Here is a 17,621-nt window from a genome sequence, read left to right as displayed (position 1 = left end):
GAGCAACCCAAGTGCCATCAATAGACGAGTGATTAAAAAAAGAAGTGGTACATATATTCCCTGGAATACTACTCGGCCATAAAAAAGAATGATGTCTTACCATTTGTGACAACGTGGATGGATTTAGAGGGTATTATGCTAACTGAAATAAGTCAAACGAAGACAAATACCATGTGATTTTACTTACATATGAAATTTAAAGAACAAGATAAATGAACAAACAAAACAGAAACAGGCTTATAGATGCAGAGAACAAACTGAGGGTTTCCAGATTGGAGGGGGCTGGAGGGCTGGGTGAAAAAGCTGAAGGAAGCACAAAATGGTAGATACAAAATAGTCACAGGGATGTGAGATGCAGCATAGGGAATATGATCAATAATTGTAATAATGATATATGGTGCTGGGTACCAGCACTATCGGATCACTTCACTGTACACTATGCTGTATACCTGAAATTAATATAATATTGAATGCCAACTGTAATTGAAAAGTAAAATTAAAAAATAAATTAAAAAATAAACCATCCCCTAAATGGATGTGCTGGAATTCGAACTCAACATTTATATTTCTAAAGCAGCACTCTCCAAAATACTAACATGTCAGCTACTCTCCTTCCCCCCTGTAGCTGTATTGCTCTCAGCAGCTCCTCATGTCCAGATGGGCTGTCTTTTGTACGTACTCGAAATCTTTCTGCAGAATGTTGAATAGATGTCAGTTAATTGGTTAAAATTTCACTTCGTAACACTATATTGAGTTTTCACTAACGCCTATGTCTTTAATTCCGGGAACTGCCTCCTAATTAAACAACCTCGCTCTGTGAGTTTGCTCTAATAATGACACTTGATTTCAATTAATACAATGCAGCAGGGAAACATTCGCTGTAAAAATTTCTCTGCGTTAAAGGGAAAAAGGGTGGAGTAGATGGAGTCCAAAACGCTACTGGCAGGAACTGTATTCTTAATTCATTTTCCCCATCGGTGAAGTGTGCCCCCTCTGTGGATTGCCTGTGCTTGTACTAACTATGTAAATGTATCTGTGATTGATTTTTAAAACAGCACACCAGGGCATATTCAGCCTCCGAACAAGAAAAATATCACCCAACTGTAAATATCCAGTGGAGCATTACAACTATTTCTTCCCTGCCCTATGTAACTGCACAACCCAGAGAGAAGGACCGGTTCCCCAAATCTGGCTTCCCATTAGATTGAATAAATGTCAACTTGAAACCCAGGAAACAAGAAAAACACCATTATGAGGTCTTCTGAAATATAAAATATTTAGAAATCCCTGCAGCTCAGGAAGAACTCCTGAAACTGCCTAGCACTTTCCAGCTTGAGCCTGCAAATGAATGTTTTAAGAGTTTCCATTCTAATTGCACATTGTTATGTGTCTGCTCCTATTCCCAAACCAGACACACTCTGTGGGTTTCCATGATAATGGCATCAGATGCCTATTAATACAATGCTGTGGGAAAACCAATCTGCTAGAAGAGCAGTTCTCAGAATCACAAACTGGGGGCACAATGCTGTTGCCAGTTGTTAGCCCATGTGGTTTTTTTTCCCATTCTCACTAAAACAGGAACAAAAATGCACAATGCTGACGTTGGTACATACTGGTCAGTATGGTATTTCGTGGTTTCTGGAAGGAAGGAAAGAGTACATGATGCATTAGAGAATACTCCAGTGCTAAAATATTTTTTTTAAGAGGAAGAAAGCCTTCTTACGTACGCTATTCAATGGTGCTTGTTAGTGTGTAACTTAGGCTCCGACCATGTCCCAGAGCAGCGGGTTCCTATGTGGATTATCTGGAATGGCCATGATGACTTAGTCACATCTGGGGACATCATTTTGCCCAAATGTTTAGCCACACCCTCCTCTTTGCAGCTTCTTGGAGATCCCCGTCTGTAGGGGGAGTGATACAGGAAGGGCCCCCTCCACTCTCATCACTTTTGTCCCTGTTTCCCCCAGTAATAAGATGGATTGAAATAACACGGAATAGTCTTTCTTCATGCAAAAAGCTCGAGGATACCTGCACTTTTCCAACACTTTTCACAACCACTGCTTTTCCCACAAAGAAGAATGAATTCTGGTGGTTCTGAGGAGCAAACCCCTCCCATCGCATCCTTCCCAACTCCCTAGTTACTTTTGTTTTTATAAAAAGGTAGGTAAACTTGATATGCAAAAACTGGTTGATGTTGCATCTATTATTGAAGCTCTTGAATAAATTTTTCATGTTGTTGGTTTTCTCATTTCTTCTTTTATGAACTGTCTATATATTTTGTCCATTTAATCATTGCATTATCTGGGGAAGTATTTATTATGTTGTGTTAACAAGTATGGAAGACGCAGAGATTTAACTTGGGAGAAACTTGAAGAAATAGGTTGTGTATACGCTCTCACCATTAGATCTGCTAATAACATGACCTAATTTTGAAATAGAAGCTATTAGTTGAATATTTACATTTTTATTAATAGAGTCCACAGCTGTACATTTGATTTCCTAGATGTAATTTTTATTTATCTAGGGTTGGGCAAAAACATGTTTTCAGTTGTGGGTATGCACAACAGTTTATTCTTGAATACAAGAACAAACTGTTAGTGATTATGATGTCCCATACAAACAACTATAAACACACTTTTGCCCCACCTGTACTGTAGAAGCTCTGGAACTGAGCACTCTGGACAACGGTGTCCGCTCTGAGTATTTAAAAGAACTTAGGACCCTTGCGATTTCTCATGCTGCCCACAACAGATATACTCGCTGACACAAGTTCAGCCTGCTTTAGCTACATGCAGAACCCCAAGTCAGTAAACCTCCTTCCAGCTCAGGTGTCTCACCCTTGGCATAATGGACATTTTGGACGGGATAGCTCTTCATAGCTGGGGGCTGCCCTGGGTGGTGGAGGATGTTGAGCAGCATCCCTGGCCTCTACCCACTAGACGTCTGTAGCACCTCCTCAGTTGTGATCATCAACTCCAGACACCATCAAATGTTCCCTCGAGGACAAAATCACCACCATCTGTGGCTTCAAAACCACTGGTCTCATTTACACATTGAATAGAAATGTTTGTAGTCTTCAAAATGGAAACAGTCTGTGCTGTAGCAAGCCGTGTGTCCGAACGCAAAAGAAACATCAAACGCAAGGAACCTGACAGGGGAAGGGAGCTCTGGAGCAGACTGTTGAGTTTGTATCACTGCTAACTCTCCAAAAGTTAGCCTTATTACATTGTTCTGTAGTTATACTGCTGCGAAATAAAAATAAGTAAAAAAAAAAAAAGCCGCGTACAATTTCCAAGAGGATAGGTTTGGAATGTGTTTGTGAAGCTGCCAAAAAGTGAATGCATCATGCATGGCTTCACGAAAGTAAGTGACTCAAATTCCACGCCACAAGGGGTCTCCCTGTCATTCACTCCCAACTTCCAGTCCCTCCCCAGTGTCCTTCGTTCTGCCCAGAACTTACATTGGTCCTCTGTGTTTCCACATCTTTCAACATCCTACCAGACTGATCCCTCGCCATCTAGTGTGTGGTGGAAGCTTCCCAAGTGGCTTCCTCATGCCTGCCCTTGTCCCATTCCGGTCGACACAAGCAAGAGCAGCCAGAGGGATGTGGAAACCATGGCGGGCCTGTTTGTGCCTCAAACTCCTCTGTAACACCCCGGTGCTTCAGAATGAGCCCACGGCTCTTACCTCAGTTCCAAGACCCTACAGAATTAGTTCCCCGCCTGCACCCAGCCACGTTATTTCTTGCCACGTTCTTCCCTCGCTCACTATGCATCGGCCATGATGACCTTCTTTAAGTTCTCTCCCATCTCAGGCCTGTGACATATGCTTTTTCCCTCAGCCAGATGTTTTTATGTCCACTGTTCACATGCCTGTCTGCTCATCTTCAAGTTTCAGCTCCAACATCACCTTCCCTGATATTCTAATGTGATACTTCCTGCTTTGTTTCAACTCTCTTACACCAACCTAAGATCTTCCTTCATGACGCATATCCCAGCCAAGGCTTCATTTACTACTTAAACAATTACACACATAATGTCTAGTTCGCAGCTGACTCTAAGTCCCACGAGGTCGGGGGCACGTGGCTCTTGCTTGCGTCTGCGGACAGCACAGTGCCTCTCGCACAGCACAGGTGAGATGCAGATGACTGGGGAATGAATGATCGACTGCTCCTCAGTCGTCCTCACATCTCTTAAGCGTGATAGAAAAAGCTGGCTTGCCAAGAAATCCAAACATCCTTCGTTGAGGGTAAAGCAACCTAATTATCCCAAAGAAAAGAAAAAAAGAAAAAAATCCAGCATGCTGTTTCTCAAGGAAGCGGCAGGGAATAAAGGAGAGCTTGATTGCAAAAGCCCTCAGGGTATCCCCCCCGCCTCTTCAAAGGGTGAAGCTGCTCTATCATTTGTCACCCCCCGTACTCTCTCCTGTCCTCCTGTTACTCATCGAAGTTTTATTATGCTGTGTCAATCAATACTCTGCAGCAAACCCCGCAAAGGTAAACAGGCCAGCTCAGAGCGGCCCACGGCCCTCTTTGCATTTTTATGTCCTTCATTACAACAAGTGGGCTATTTTTATACCTGTTAGCTGCTAACAATTGGCAAAACCTCAGGCTTGGAATAAAATATGACAAGGGCCAACCGAGGCAATAATAGCATTGCTTGTGCTGCAGCCAGCTTGCCATTAATAACAGCAGGCAGAGGGATTCAGGGAGTCAGGGAAGGGTGTCAGGAGGGAAGGGAGGCTCCTTGGAACCCAGTAAAGATACTGTCCTGGGCAGCTGGTCAGGTAAGGTTACCTGGCCTGCCCAGCACAGGGACCCCTCCATCCTCTTACCCTCTGGAAACCTTCAACACAGTAACTCTTAGAATTAGAGAATTCTCACAGCCTGGCAGGGCCGTACATTTCTTTAGGCCAAACAACTGTAAGGGGTTTACTTCTTTGAAATAATATAACCCATTATTTTGAAACTTTACAAAGTTCTTCCACAACAAAGTATTTGCAAATGGGAGGAAAGAGGCATCCACAAGGATGTTCAGCTCTGTGGATTAATAATAAAATCTGGAAACAATGTAAATGCTTACCACAGAGGAATGCCGTGGCAAATCAGCCCCTGGATCGCTACTACCCCACTGTAATTAATTTTACATGTCAGTGATTGCTTCCGGACAGTGCATACATTTTATTCTTATTTATACATATTTATTATACACTTCAAGTGGACTTATTTTCTATTTTCAATGCCAAAATGTAAGCCCATGAGGCAGAGACCTTAGACCCAAAACAGTACGGGGTACATAATAGTTACACAACAAATGTTTGTTGAATGCACGAAGTATGTCACTATTCACTAAGTACAGTAAATGCACATAACAAACACAGACAATTTAAAAACTGCTTTTATTTGCTTAAAAAAAACACAGGGCTGGTGTTGTGTGTGAGGATCTGGGATCCATAATTTTTAACTTCCCCACCCCTGCAGCAATGTTGGGCATACTAGAAAGGGGGGAAATTGATGCTGAGTGCCAAACTACCACATCCTTCAAAGCAGAAGCCGATTTAGCCTGATGGAAAGTTAAAAACCTTGGAGGAAGTTTTAAAATTCGGAGCCTTTTATAAAATCAAATAAATACTGTCATAGTATCCTTTCATAATTTTGACCTGCATCTGAGTGAGCTGTTCGCCTCCTAGTAACGACACCAAGATGTGTTTTGGAATAAAATGGACAAATCTAGTAGGTGTTGAGCCTTCCTATAAACAGAAAGGCTCCATGCTAACTTTCGGGGGCAGAGTGGTGAGGGATGGGAGGGAGGGAGGGAGAGGGAGAGGAAGGTAGAGGGAGAAAGGGAGGGAGGGAGGGAGACAGAGAGAGAGATAGAGAACATCTGAGCATGCCCGGTGCTCTGAGCTGGGACTGGGACACAGAAGACTCCGGAATGAAATGGTTCTGAGAGTAGGTTTGACATTCTGGTCACCATGGGTTGAAACCACTTGCTGGAACTCAAGGACCGTGGGCAAATCACTTACTCCCTCTGAGGCTCAGTGCCACCATCTTAAAGAATGGGCATAATACCTCACACTGACACAACACCGTTTTAAGAAACGACTGTCTGCATAAGGAATTTAGGGCAGCCAGCACATGGCCAGTGGTGAAAGAATGATAGTTGTGTGGTTTTATCTGAGGTTTTGACAAGGAGTTTTACATTCTGAGGGTCCACTTAGTATTGCAACATTTTCAAGCTGTCTACTGAATCAACACGGCACCTCAGTAATGACATAGTTCACACAGAAGGGGCCAACATGAGTGGGGGGTGGCGTGATTTTTACGCACTGGTTTTCATTCCTGACAAGTAATTCAAAGCATGCCATCTAGGATCGAGCATTTTGTACCTCCCAATCCTCATCTCCTTTCCACCCTGGAACTTGGCATGTGCCAAACCTACAACAGAATGGAGCCTCTGGTAACGGTGCCCATGGAGAAAGGGAGAGAGACACCCTTGAAAGCATCCTTAGGTGCAAGGAGCACGTGGGCAGCAGGCACAAGCAGGTGCTGTGAAGACCTGACTTCCTTCACAGTTAGCGTCCTCTGCACTGGTTTTATGCGCATCGCTCTAAAAGGTGTTTGAAGCGTGCGTCTCTGCTACATGGATATGTATTCACTATACACATGGGCTCTGTAATATTATAGTACGTCCGCTGCAGACTTCTAAAGCAGACATTTTAAAGGGATGAGAAGAAGAATCAAACACAAATCCTGGCATTTTCTTTTGTACCGACAGTGTCTTAGGCATATCCTGGGACCTGAGAGTCCCACAGTACCGGACACTGTTTGACGTCGTCCTCTCTGAGGCCTTCCACCCTCGATGAAGAGCATCTCCCTTTTCCCATCTTTGCCTAATCAGGGGAGGCTGAGCTGGGGGAGCAAGGGGTTAAAACACGATGTCAAGGCTGCCCTCCCATGTTTTTATTTGTTTTTTTGTTTTGTTTTGTTTTAGTGTCAACATTCTACTCAGGACATTTCTTTTACCTAAATGGTTTAACAGGTTCAAAAGTGCCAGGTCCCCATGTCCACTTCCACTTTGTTGAGCCTGAGAGGCAATCGTACACTATCCTTAAATCCAGTCCTTGCCAAACGTGCTTCTCTCTTTTGCAAAACCAGCTCTAACTCTGTGGCTATTTGAGTTTTCAATGCCTTCTAGACTGCAAGGCCCAGGGACACAAGGAAACAGGAGGAACGAGTTTCAAATGGGAGCAATCCCTGGATCACCCAGACACCGCAGGCGCTGGAGAAGCAGATGCACAGCGAGCTGGATGGTGTAGAAGCTATCCTGGGCCACCAGCCACGTGATTACTGTAAATTCCACTCTCCCACTAAAATCCAGAGGACTATGAGAATTTTTTAATCTAATGTTTGTGTTTGTCCAACTAAGCAAGACCAGTTTGTTAGAACAGCATTATCCAGTACTCAGAAGCTGCTGTGTATTCCTCTAAGCACCTACCAATATAACTGAGGTCTATGCAGAAAAAGTTGATCCACTGCTAATATAATGAGAATGGTTTGTGCAACATCAATGTAACATGGCAGCCAAGGAGAGTGGACTGGAATGTGTGTGCACGAACAATGACGGCCCCATGGTACTAATCAGTGGGGGCCATAGATGCCATTGAGTGAGCATGTGTACTGTGTGGTCGTTGCTTTCAAAATGCCCGAGTGAGTAGAGCATCAAATGAATCTGTATCAAATTTTGCATTAAGCTTGGACATTCCTCCGTGGAAACTATTCAAATGATTCAGAAGGCTACAGCTATGGGCAACTGGTAATTGGCAGCTTCATCACAACAAAGTGCCTAGTCATGCATCACATCTGGTACAGACTTTTTCTGTGAAACATCAAATCACCCAGGTGACTCAGCCCCATCCCCCATCCCTGCACTTACAGTCCAGATTTGGCACCCTGTAACTTCTGACTTTTCCCAAAACTAAAATTACCTTTGAAAGGGAAGAGATTTCAAACTGTCAATAAGATTCAGGAAAATATGACCTAGTAGCTGATGGTGAGTGGGAGAACTGTGTGAGGTCCTAAGGTACCTACTTTGAAGGGGACTGAGGCATCATTGTCCTACATCACAGGTGGCAAACACAAGGCCCGTGGGCTGAATCCGGCCCTCCACCTTGTTTTATCCGGCCCAGCACCTTGTTTCTACCTGGCGGCAGTGTCGAGCTCCTTGCCCCTAGTTAAGGAGTAGTTACATTTATACAGTCGTCCTAAAATCACATTTGGCCCTTTGAACTCAACTGCAAGAATGATGTGGCCCCTGATGAAAATGAGTTTGACACCCCTGCCCTACATGGAATGTTTCTTGTACCTTGTACTTCATCAGTAAATGTCTCTAGTTTTCATAGTACATGGCTAGATACTTTCTAGACAGACCTTGTATATTTTATTTATGTACATATGTGTATACATATATAAAATTCTCACCTTAGGACATGTTTCCATTGATTTTTAGAGACAGAAGAAGGGAGGAGGCAGGGATGGAGGGAGAAAGTGTGGGAGAGAAAAAGCAGAGGGAGAAGGAGTGGGGAGAGGGGGTGACGGAGAGAGAGAGACACTGATTGGCTGCCTCATGCACGTGCCCTCAAACCCAGGCATGTGCCCTGACCGGGAACCCAACTGGCAACCTTTTGGAGCATGAACAATACTTTAAACCGCTAACTACCCATATTTTGAGCCAAGTGCAAAAAGTTAATAAACACTCTATAACCCAAAACAAACAGACAAACAAACATGACTGCCTATAAAGTCTGGTGTTGCCTGACCTGTGACAACCAGTGGTGCACCAGCGCAGGTGGCAGGATGACAGCCACCCAGGCTGAGGACTGCAGAAGGACTGCTCCCCCTGTGATGCGAAATCAAAGCAAACAGCAGCAGCCTGTACTTTAAAATGGTGATATATTGCTTAATCATAGTTTTTGCATTAATTTTGATTTTAAAAACTAGCATTAAAAGAGGATGCATTTGGATTGCTGAGGTTTTCAGCATTCCCTGAAACGGTGTGCCTGCAGCGAGCGCCTCATTCCCTGCCTGTGGCCCTAGCCTGGCCCTGGGACCACGCCTCCTGCTCATGTTATGGGGGCCCAGGGCTCTGAGGCTGGGTTTTCTATCTCAACCAAGGCCAGCCCCCAGCTTCAGCGAACACCCAGGCCCCTGAAATCCCCCAGGGATGCCTGAGGAAGGGCAGCATGACAGGACTGGCCCATGTCATCGGTGGCCGTGGAATTCAGTCCCACCTGCACTGAGGACAGAACTGGGGCTCCTCATTTGTCTGTGCTCCCAACGAGAACAACCTTACAAACGCTGCAGCAGCAGCAGCTCTCAAGCTACTAATTATAGCTACAGGGACCTTTGGGTATTTTTTAAAAGTTTTTATCAATTTTCCTCACTTTTCTGAGATCCCATGATAACCCCCAAGGGACGCATCTCCATTTATCAGCTGTGACTACTTTCCCATTTTTAAAACACTCCAAAGCCAAGTTTTCCAAGTATCCTACATGGCAAATAAGTAAGACTCCTCTTCTCCCATGGCAGACGGGGCACTAAAAATTATTTTCTTCTAGATGATCAAACTCTTTGAAAGGGCGGAGGAGAAACAAAGTTAGCACAGGCAGTAGCACGGAGAGACCCCATCGTTGAGTTAGACCAGGGCTGACGAAAGGGTAATGCTGGTGGTGGGACCACTCTCTCATCCAGAGGCGGCAGAGGGCTGACAGTGTGCTGTGAGCGAACTTCCTATGTTGTCAAAATCTCTCCCTTTTGTTCCTCTTGGCATTGCTTCCCATTGACTTGCAAGAAAAATGAGTTCAAATCAGCCCATTGGGGCTTTTGTTTTTTTTCTTCTGTATGTGAGGAAAGACACACTATAAATAAATACAAGCATAGCAATTATGTTGCATTTGCTTCTTCCAAGGGAATTCTGAAGAAAGAAGGAAGTCTGGGATTCCTCACCCTGGATGACAGCATGTGGGTAAAAAGAAGGGAATTATCCTCAAGGTGTCTTGCTGTCCTCCCCAGCTTCCTGCCCCACCCCCACTATCCTCCTCACTGACCCCAATTCTACTCTTCCCCTCTTCTAGGCAGAGAAACTCACCCTAGAAGAGGTGTAAGGAAAGAAAATGTCAAATTCCTCCAGGCCAATTTTCACCCTCTTAAAAGCAGAGGCCAGCAGACCTTTCTCTCTAAAGGGTCCCATGTTAAACACTGGGCTTTGCAGGCCGTGCCATCTCTTTGCAACTACCAAAGTTTGCTGTTGCAGCACTCAAAAGCAGCCAAAGACGCCACATACACGAACAAACGAGTGTGCCTGGGTTTAAAACAAAAGAAAACTGTTATAAAAACCAGCCGTGAGCCACAGCTGACCTTCCCGTGTTCTGAATGGTAACTGTCATGAAATCCCCCTTGACTCTTGAACATTAAAAACAAACAAGCAAGCAAACAAGTAAGCACCCTACTGCCCACAAACAGAAACAGACGGTCTTTAGCAGAAAGCAAGAAGGCCTCTTTCTCTGCAAGAACAAAATGCGTCCCTAAGCTTTGGAACGACGTGCATGTGCTTTTCTCACGGATGTTGTTATAACAGGAGTTTATCTTCAGAGCTCCACGGGACTCTGACTGAACGGAAAATTCAAAGACAACTGGAGTTTTACGCCTGCTCAGAAAGGAGAGCAAGCCTTTTACACTGGATTTCATCCTTCCTCTTTTAGACAAAGTTCAAGTCAAAAGTTGCCAGATGTTGTACTCCGTTACCACAGTGATGGTGTTCTTGCTCGGCATCAGCTGTCTGGAAAAAACTGCCACTTGTGGGCTTACTCACTGCACCTGTTGCAAATTTGCCTGGGCAACTGCTGCACTTAGCAAGCTAACTTTAGACTGCGAGCAAAGGGGGAGCAGGGATCCATCATGTTCTCTGGGACATGCCCTGCGGACCAGTCTCTTTACAGAAATAGCTTCCGAGGACTGCTCTCGGACAAGTCACACACTCCCCTCTTTTATCCTTCAGCTAAAAGACACTCTGAAGTAATAGTTTTTAACATTTGGGAATCTGGGTTACTTCAAGTATTTGATGAAAGCTGTATACCATGCCAGTGAAAAACAAATACATACATATTTATATATAATTTTTAAAAGCTTAAAATGCTCCCCTCCCCCATATGCACACACAAACATACACACAGGCCTAATTCTGGATTCCAGGAGTAGAAACTCCTACCCAGAGGGATTATGAGTTTGCTCAGCCTCAGGTAAAAACAGGGCCACAGTCTAGGCCATCCACTTTTCCCCATAAACTCTAGGATCCCTCCAGGCAGGAGGCAGCCTACCGGCCCTTTTCCTACCCTGGGAAGGCCAGCCCCACTTACCAGGGCTTTCTAAGTCACACCCTGACTCCACCTCCCTGCCCATGAAACTAAGTAACCATGGAGAGGTCCCTCAATTTGGGGGATGGGAGTGGGCTCAAATTTAAATTAAAAGTTGGCATGGACAAAACCAAGGGGGAGGGTGGAAGCAGGGGAGGGAGGGAGGTTTGGCTGGAGTGGGGTAGAGGGGTGGGGAGAAAACACAGACAACTATAATTGAACAACAATAAAATTAAAAATAAAATAAAATAAAAGTTGGTGTATACACACATAGAACGGAATAAATACAGAATGCAAGCTTGGCACCTGTACCAATGTGGGTGGGTCTAGAGGGCATCATGCTAAGTGAAATACGTCAGAGAAAGACAAACACTGTGTGGTTTCACTTATATGTGGAATCTAAACAAACAAACAAAAACAGAGTTGTAGACATAGAGACCGAAGGGATGGCTACCAGAAGGGAGGGGGTGAAGAGGTAGATAAAATTAGGAAGAAGAATATAGTCGGCAATACTGTGATAAGTTCACACGAAGACAGATGATTACTAGAATTAGTGCAGTAATCACATCGTAAGGTGCAAACGTGTCAAATCACTATTTGTACACCTGAAATATAACCAGTACAACACTATATGCCAACTGCACTTAAATTAAAAAAAATAAATTTAAAAAAAGCTGGAGTGGACAACTTTAAATGTACTTATCAGCTAACTCATAGATATAACTTTGATTATCTTAATAGCACTATTGCCTTCGTTTTCTTTTCGTGTTATTTCAGTAATTCACAAGTAAAAACCAACAACAAAGAAAAGACAGACTGAAAGATGGAATGCTAATCTGACTTTCCAATTTGCTTTGGTCAAATTTTGCAGATCTCAATTTACTGGGTAAAGACGGCATCTATCAGGAGACCTAAACCTTTATCCACATAGTTCTATTCTTGCACAGGTTTGTATTGGGTATGGTGTCTGGAGCTGGTGCTTTCAATGAGGCTGGAGAAGGCGGAGGGAAGGAGGTACAGAAACGCCCAGCCTCACTGTGCAGGTGCCCCTCTCTGTGCCCAGGGAGGGGAACCAGGGCTTTGCCTCCGCTGGCCTCTGCCAACCTGCTGGAAAACCTGGCCACAGGGCGGGTCGGAAGTATTCAGTACAGGGGTCAGTCCATCTGGTAGTGAGTTGTGTGTCTCAGTTTGCCCACTTCGGGGAATAACTTTATACATTTCTTCAGATAATTAGGATAGGGATGAAAGCTGCAGAGAAACAATTTTGAAACATATAGTAAGGAATAAAAGTGATGAAGGGATTTTTTAGAGATGGTATGAAGTGGAAGAACCGTAAGAATTCCACAACCTCAATAACAGAAAGACTTAAATGGGATGAAGTTACCATTATTAAGGAAATTATCACTTATTAAGTGACTAAATGCCAAGTTACCTGCTGACAAATTCACTCTGCACAGTAAATCAGTGAGACTTGGTACTCCCACCTCACACAGGAGGAAATGGAGCTTGAGAGAGTCCATGGCTGACTTGCAGAGGCTGCACCGAAAGACAGAGCTGGGCACACACAGAGGATTAATGTTTTCAATACCATTTTAAAATGTCAGAGAGACATGGCACGCAGTGTTTCATGACAATGCCCTTTCATAGCTCGTGCTGCCCATGAGAATGTTCTGCACAAGTCCAGGACAACTTGACCCCCCTATTCAGACCCTGCCATTTGGTTCTGAGGAGGTTTCAACTCCACGCTTATGGAAATACTCTTAGCATTATACCAACATCAATGGATAGTCTATTGAGAAAATGTTTTGGAGTGAACTACATTAGGTCAATTTGTTGACCAACATTCTACTCAGCACTATAAAACAGTTATTTTTGCGATTTCTGTTCATGTTGTTAAACGTATCTTCACCGGGATCCAGCCTTTTGTGTATAAACTTCATGGAGGAATTTATTAAACATTTTGACCACAGCAAATGTGAACTTTGGGTTTTCTCTTGATTTCCAATGTTGTTCTCAAGTACAATTTTCCTAGGTGAAAATTTTGTAGATCTAAATGTTATCTCATGCCAGGGAGTCTTGATCAATTCTACTCCTTGATAATTGTATACATTTATTTGAATACATAATACTCAGCTATTTGAATACATCAATGATACTCATTATTTAATAGATAAATTCCTGAGAGTTTGCTTTTATGTACTAGCTGATTTATGAGAGAATTGCAAGCAATTACCCTTGGACAATCCAGGATCTCACTATTGTCAAGACTTAATCTTTTGGATCCCTTATCCTGCTCTACCCTGTGCTTCTGAAGCCATCGTGCCTGTGCAGCGGGTGATTTGTGAAGCAAAGAAAAAATGCTGGGATAAAAACGTGAAGGTCACTTACATTGCCTTTGAGAAATACATAATATACTGTTATAGTAAGTAATAAACTTTAATTTTAATGAAAGGGAGAAAGAAAAATATTTAATTGTCTAGAAAATTTTTCATGAGGGATCAAGCTCAAATACCAGTTTATTTGGTTCAAATAGTCAGCTGGTGACCTAAAGAAGCAGTTGCACATTTCACGTTCTAGGCCTACGTGAACCGTTTCTACATTTCTGGCAGAGCATGTGAACAGGACCAATTACAATTAATGTCGTCAGCTTCTCAAAAAACCTGCAAACCTACCCTTCCGCATTCGGTGATTAGGAAGCAAAAATTGCTGAAGAGTTCTTCATACCCATCACTGATACTATGCATTGATTTCATTTTGGAACCTTTTCATTGTTTGTTCTCTACAAAGACTATGAGTGGGGCTCAGCTATCTGAAGTATGAGCTTTAGAAACAGACTAACCCCTATATTTAAAAGAAACCCCAGTCATTACAATGAACAAGGGCTGAAGCTGAATTCACAGACTGGTGCAGAGTTGTTTTGGTTTTTTTTTTATCTATTTGCTTCTGTGATAAAGTATAAAGTTTGTCAGCCAAGCCTGAAAACACTTGGGTTCTAATCCTCTTTGGTTCTCTAGCTCTGTGGTTATTGAGTTGCTTACTTCTCCCCATTTGTCTAATTCCCCAAATGATGGAGGTGATCAGCCATTAACAGCAAGTAATCTCCATTTTAATATTCTCTGTTCCCCCTCCAGCTCTCCAGCTGGCTCACATAAACAACACATTCATTCATTCACCAAATGTTTACTTGATGTCTACTGTATTCCAGGCACTATTCTAAGTGCAGGGGGAAATAATGAACAAAACTGACAAAATTCCCTGCTTTATGGAGTTCAGATTCCAGAAGCCCGGGCTGCTCTCTGAGCTTGAATAAACGCTCAGTCCTGTGGTCTCCAAGGCTTAGTCTCTGTAGTGGAAGTGTTTCAATGATTCCCAGTGGACACGCCGTACTTTTTACGTCTTATCTAGTAATTCTCCCAGCAAGTCTGAGTTGGACACTATTAATTTGCCCATTTTTTCCAAAGAGGAAAGGGAATGCTTCAAATAGAGAATGACTTGTTCAAGGTCTCAGGTGACAGGGAGAGACAGCACTGGAATTTAAACCTGGGAGCCTATCTAATTCCAAGGACTTTGATAAAATGAGAGCTGTATTCCAAGACCGCTATGAAAACTTTGTTAATAGCCCCCCTCCCCCCAGCAAGGCAATTTCTATGCTTTCCAGAGAATTTGCTGAAGTTAACCACCAATTTGACTCCCACGTAGGCTGTCTTTTCTCTCTGGTAGTTTCAAGGATGTTTTCTTTTAGGCCCAAGATGTTGAAATTATCAAACGGGAACTTGAAAATTAGTATGTTAAAATCGTCAAAAGGTATATAATGAAAAAGATGAGCATCTGAAGAGAGGAGAAATTTAAGTACAGAAATGCAAACAATGGAACAGAGTCTAAGGTGTTAGACACAAAAGAGATAAAAACAAAGAATGGAGGTGAGCCACAGAAATTGCCATCAATTCAGTGAGAAAAGGTTTTTTAAAATCTATTGCTAGAACAACTGTATAGCCATATGAAAAAATAATCCTTTTTTATTTCATACCCCCAAATTAATTTGATATTGATCAGAAATACAAAGTTAAAATTCAGAACAACAAAGCTTTTGGGAAAAATAAAGCATACCTTTATTTGCAAAGAATACCTTTGCAATGTCTAGGCAAACAAATACACCATAAAGCAAAAGAATGATAAAGTAGACTTTTCATTCAAATTTAAAATTTTTTCTCATCACAAAAGAAACATTAAGAAAGTAAGTAGACAAGCTACAGAGTAGGAAAAATTATAGGATATATATATACAGTAAAAATTTGTATACAGAATAGACACAGAACTCTACACACCGATAAAATAATAAATAATTCAATGAAACAAGGGCACACACTCAAGTACACAAATCACAAAAGATATAGGAATGGCCGGCCATTAGAGGCATGAAAAGATGTTCAGCATCATTAGCTATCGGAGAAAAGCAAAGTGAAACTACAATTAGCTATGACTTCACACCACTAGAATGGTTACATTTTTAAAAAATAAAAGAACAGCAAATGTTGGAGAACGGTAAAGAAATTGAAATGCTGATAGATGGCTGGTATAGCAAAATGCTATAATCACACTGAAGATTCATTTGGCAATTTCTTATAAAACAGTGGTTGTCAAATGAAAACCCTTAATTCTTTTAATTATTAAGGAGCCTGAGGAGCTTTTGTTTATAAGGTCATTATTTATCAATATTTAACATATTCAAGATTGAGAGAATTTTAAATATTTTCTTAATGCACTCTAAAATAACACTATAATATTTTCATGAAAAGCATTTGCCAAAACAAAAAGAGTTATTATAAATCTCTTTAAAATCTGGCTTTAAAAAAGACAGCTGGATTCTTACATCTTTCTCTGCATTCACTCGTTAATACTGTTTACATTGAAGTAGAGGAAGAAAATCTTGCCTTTTCCTGGTAATTATGGGTATTTTTGTTGACACTGACCCAAAACTCAGTGGTAGATTCTCAAAAGTTAGTTTCAGTATAGAATCAAATCCTATCAATAATTTTTTTCCTATCATAATCCTATCATAAATTTTTTGTACACAATTACATCAAAATCCATTGGTCCACCTTGTACTATCCATTGACCTTTACCTCACGCATGATTTTGTAGTGCTAGGCAGCGACCGTTTGGAAACACTGGTTCTCTGAGTTATGTGTATCATCCAAGTATCGGCTCATTTCATTACATAACCGTTGCTATCACATTTGCTAATATCATCAACCATCTCAGCAGAAAAGAGCATCAATACTGAAAAGCTGTTAACCTCATAGTAGCTAACGTATGTTTTCTGAAATTCCAACGTTTGCTTCAAAGTTCAAATTTGATCACTGACAACAGATACAGCGAGTCATTTTCCTGGAAGTGGCAGGCTCACTTTGTTTACTTATAAGAAAGTATCTGGGAAACACACAACTCTGAAAATCACTCTGTCTGTCAATAAAGATTGGTGCCCCACGCAAAAACCAGCTAGTTCAGCTTGTAACTCACACAATCACACAAGGGCTTTTCGTGGGGGCGAGCGTCATATTTCAGTGCTCGGCAGAAGCGCTGTTTCTGTACCTCCCATCTTGCCATACGGATTATTGGAAAATGAGTACTTAAGAGTCAATACTTAACAAAATTAATAATTGTTGCTGATTTCATCAAGGACACTCTTAATTTAAAGTGCTGCAGTGAAGGTGTGTGCTGGAGAATAATACAGTAACACCATCACTGCTCGTAAGGCCGCATTCATTTTTTTACCCAACATTGCTTTTGCACCATTACTGTAAATGTCAACTCGGTGAAAAAGGCAAATACCATGTTCATATTATGATGAAATTGGTTTGACCTTGGGAAACCCCTACAATGGTCTTATGGTCCCCATGGGTCCGTGGACCACATGCTGAGAACCACTGTTTAAAATTTAAACATATATCTTACCCTATGACCCAGTCGCTTCATTCCTACATATTTACACAAAAGACATGAAAACGTATGTTGACCAAAATACTGTCAAGGAAGTTGATACAACCTCATTCACAATCACCCAGAACTGTAAACAAACCAAATATCTATCAACAAAAGAGAGGATAAACACATTGTTGTATCTCTTTAGAAACGAATAATGTTAAACAATAAAGAGAAAGGAACAACGGATAGATCTAACAACGGAATGTTTTTGTCTAAAACACTGCGCT

General features: G+C 42.1%; 1 protein-coding gene across 2 annotated transcripts in view; it reads right to left on the bottom strand.

Moving 5' to 3' along the window:
* Positions 1-17,621, bottom strand: part of SGCD (sarcoglycan delta) — a 775,801-nt gene that overhangs the window by 383,639 nt on the left and 374,541 nt on the right. The gene's annotated exons all lie outside the window — the stretch shown is intronic.

Source organism: Desmodus rotundus, chromosome 6 (genome assembly GCF_022682495.2).
Source record: "Desmodus rotundus isolate HL8 chromosome 6, HLdesRot8A.1, whole genome shotgun sequence".
In the NCBI taxonomy this organism is placed as follows: domain Eukaryota; kingdom Metazoa; phylum Chordata; class Mammalia; order Chiroptera; family Phyllostomidae; genus Desmodus; species Desmodus rotundus.
This window is presented reverse-complemented; position numbering and strand designations above follow the sequence as displayed.